This window comes from Montipora foliosa, chromosome 12, assembly GCF_036669935.1.
Source record: "Montipora foliosa isolate CH-2021 chromosome 12, ASM3666993v2, whole genome shotgun sequence".
Classification (NCBI taxonomy): Eukaryota; Metazoa; Cnidaria; class Anthozoa; order Scleractinia; family Acroporidae; genus Montipora; species Montipora foliosa.
The window spans coordinates 17,283,118-17,287,149 of record NC_090880.1 but is presented as its reverse complement, the minus strand read 5'-3'; the positions used below and the strand labels follow the sequence as shown (position 1 = coordinate 17,287,149).

Here is a 4,032-nt window from a genome sequence, read left to right as displayed (position 1 = left end):
AAAGAAGGGAGGAATGTAGTATACGTTGCGGACCTATATTGTAGGAAGACCTGCAAAAAATGAAACACATGGCATGTTGATTGAATCTTGGTTAAATCCGTGTTGTTAACGCTATTTCATTGCGGTTATATCCGAAATAGTCTACACCACTGAATGGGAAAAACTATCCTATGTGCAAAGTGCAGTGCAGAATGGCACTGATGCGAGACGGACTCTAGGATATTGTGTATGTGAGCGGAAAGGAGGATTCCCCCGCTGAGGAAGAAGCTGCGAAAATTCAAAGTTCATGGCGAGAATTGATCGCGCTCTGACAAAATTCAGAGAGCAATTGAAAGTGGCGTCTTTTCCTATCGCATATTCCTTGATCTCCGTAAAGCTTTTGACACTGTTGACCATAGCATATCTTGCTAGCTAAACTATACTCGTATGGCATTCGCGGTACTGTTTACGACTGGATTGTTTCCAATCTATCTAATCGATCTCAATTTGTATCCATTGGTAATGTTATGTCAATTTCTAAGCCAATACATGTCGTGTCCCTCAGAGTCCAGTTCCTGGCCACTTTTTATTCGTTTGACATGTCAATGATTTTAGTAACTGCTCCACTGTGTTTGATTTTCACCTCTTTGCAGAAGATTCAATTTATTTTCATCCTTGCATTTCTTAGAAACAAGACTGATTCAAGAATTGAAATATATCCTTGATTGGCTTCATGCTAATAAACTGTCCTTTAACATTGATAAAACAAATTTTGTTGTCTTCCACCCTTTTCAGAAAAAAAAAAACATTTTGTTAAAAGTAAACCAAACGCCAGTGAAACAAAAGGATCATATCAAATATCTTGGAATAGTAATAGATGCTTATAAAATTTCAAGGAACACACTAAAAATTAAAGTGTAAGACTACACTTAAAAATGGTGTAAAATTACAATCGCTTACTTAAGTAAAAAATGCACAACTCTAGATTCACATTTCTATAACTAAGCCTAGGGCCATTAAGGTTGGTTTGCATATGATCGCAGACGATCGCGCATCGCAGAAAGTTCTTCGATCGTCTGCGATCGTGATCGCACACGATCGCAGTAGGTAGAACCAGGTTCTGTCACATTGACAGGAATTTTGTATGAATCGAAGATTTGGAGAGCGTGCTTCGGCAAGAAAATGTATGTATTTGTGCAGACTTGAGTATAATAAAAACAAACTAAACATTTAAGAGCAACGAGGTGGCCTCCCGAAAGGTTTAGTATTCGTTCGCCTTTTGCAACGATATAAATGTCATCATAATTCGGGAGTTCGCCCGCAATGAGGATAAATGGGGGAGAATCTTGCTTCAACCCAGGTAGCTCTTTTTCAGTAGGCACAACCTGCATATATAAAATGAAGTGGAAAAGAACAGATGTTATAAACATTATAAAAGGTGCAAGTTACATCGAACTGTATGAGATGCATTACCCCGCCAGTTCAGATGGAAATTATACTACATGGTACACTATAATAACTAAATTAACTGCATGGTTAGATCTACTTTACAAGTTACATCGAACTGTATGAGGTGCGTTACCCGAAAGTTTAGATGCAAATTTTACTACATAGTACCCTATAACAACTAAACTAACTGCATGGTTAGATCTACTTTTCAAGTTACATCGAACTGTATGAGGTGCGCCACCCACCAGTTCAGATGGAAATTATACTACATAGTACACTATGACAACTAAATTAACTGCATGGTTAGATCTACTTTTCATATTACATCGAACTGTATGAGGTGCGCCACCCGCCACTTCAGATGGAAATTATACTACATAGCACACTATAACATTTAAATTATCTGCATGGTGAGATCTACTTTACTTTCAATGCCATAAAAGAAGCACACCACACGAAATGTAAATAGAGTACGGTAGGTCAAAAGAAGACCTCAACACATGATAGAAACAAATACATAACAATCAAACTTTATCAACACGATGGAATACAACACGTAATCATCAAACCTCGTCACATTATAACAAATCTCACCAAATAATGACAAAAACACACCACAAGACAAAACGTCAAGACCAAAAGAATAAATATTACATAAGAAAGTTATAGCTTTCCATAATTCTTTCTTGTTCTCCACTGTATTCTACTACTTCCATTTCATCATTACCCCTAAAACAACCCAAATCCTGAGCATCTTCATAAAATTTAGGAGATACAACTGTAGGATTTTTCAGATTTCACTTAAACTTATAGAAAAAAAGGGTAAACTCCACTTAAACAATTCAAACAAAGGAAAAACTGTTGCCATAGCCGTACTAGCCTAATAAGGACAGGAAAACAATGTGGAGTGAACAGTTCTTACCTGTCAACTGTCTTTCGCTTCAGACTGAAGTGTTGCTAGTGGTTGTCTGTAGTTGACTGGCTGGCCGCACTATGTTGCTGAGGAATAAATAGGTGTATCTTCATCAGTAAGAACAAATGGAGACCTTACACTAAAATATATTCAAGGGATATTTGTGCTGAATTGTAATCTAACCTTGCACAGCTCTATTAATTTATTTATCCTCAAATTCATTGCTTTCCTGAATCAAAGAGCCAATTTGAATAAAATCAGTCCAATTCCACTGAACAACACTTTATATTTAGCCTGTGTGATGACCGACTGGGAAAAAAACCGATTGGAAAACGAAACCGAACCGGAACAAACGAACTAAGAATGAAACAAGAATATTATTATTGCAAAAGTAGACAAAGTACACCAATTAACCCAATGGAATAATAAACAGAGATAAAGTTATCTGGGCTATAGGTTGGCCAACACTTCATAGTCTGAGTTCCGCAATGGGCTTACTCATGAAGTTCTCTTCTATTTAGCCTTTCACGAATGGTTTCACTTCGTGACACGTATGTCTTCCTCTAAATATATCTCAGTAAAAAACAGCCGCCATTTTTGTAATATCACGCCCCTGGTGAGTCATGGGTAGTACCAGTCCTTTACACTTACCTGGCGCTCTTGTCGCGCGAGGAAATCAATTTTCCTTACAATCTTCAATTTTGGTCCAACATTACGAATAACGGTATAACTCCGCTTTCCAAGAGGCCAAGCAAAGAATTCCTCATCAATTTCCATGCATGAAAGAAACATATATTTATATTAAATTTTAAGCCGGGAAGTTGCGGTCGCCTCGCCAACGAACGAATACCACAACATTATGTTTATGAAGTTAGGTAGATTTCACCTATTCTGCGCGCCGGCATATCATTTTCCGGGAGAAGTATTCTAACTGACCGTCGCCGGGACCCAAGGTCTTGATTTGGGTGACCTAACGAGCTAACAGTGCCTTCCATTTGTGTCTCAAATCTAAGGAACGTCAAAACACTGCAACAATTCTTTCGTTTTCAAAGTAACAGAAAACAGCTTGTATTTTTTTATGTATTTTAATACATCGTCCTTTGGTGCGAATTGCAGTCGATCCAAAAACACTTGGATCGACTACAATACGCACCAAAGAACGATGAGGACATCATGACCTTCAAAACTTAACAATAGAAGTAACGAACACAGTTTACTCACCACGAAAGGATTCAGCATATTCGTTGTACGGGGCGCCTAAACTGGTAAGCCATTCGCCTACTTCCTCTACTGTCCATAGTTTAACATCTGAGAATCCATGAGCAGCCATTGAATTTAAAATAACGCAAGAAACAGGACCTCCAAATATTCAAAACCTTCTCCAAAGACTGGCCGAATGAAAAGAAGTACAAAGAGGGTCATCAAGTTTCTTTATCGCTGTTCAATAATGCATCTTGATTGACGGAGAATTGTGTCGCCTTTTTGACCGTAAATTTTTGTCAGAAGACGTAAATACCGCAGCCAATCACATGGCTTGAAGTGACATTTGTAACCGGAAACAAACCTTTTGAATTTCACCGTGCAGCTGACATCTATGCTTGTTACGAACCAGATTTTTAGGAGCTTAAAAAAACTACCGGTACTGGCTCACATTCGTAGTCGGCATTCGCACGACCCAAATTTTCTTGTCA

The 4,032-nt window shown here is 38.1% G+C and overlaps 1 long non-coding RNA gene across 1 annotated transcript; it reads right to left on the bottom strand.

Moving 5' to 3' along the window:
* Nucleotides 1-931: 931 nt before the first annotated feature.
* On the bottom strand, nucleotides 932-3,750 carry LOC137980190 (uncharacterized). Its single transcript, XR_011118460.1, has 3 exons — nucleotides 3,563-3,750; nucleotides 2,351-2,427; nucleotides 932-1,364 (listed from the first exon to the last, which is right to left on the bottom strand). It is a non-coding gene; the product is annotated as an uncharacterized lncRNA (long non-coding RNA).
* Between the last annotated feature and the right edge of the window lie 282 nt (nucleotides 3,751-4,032).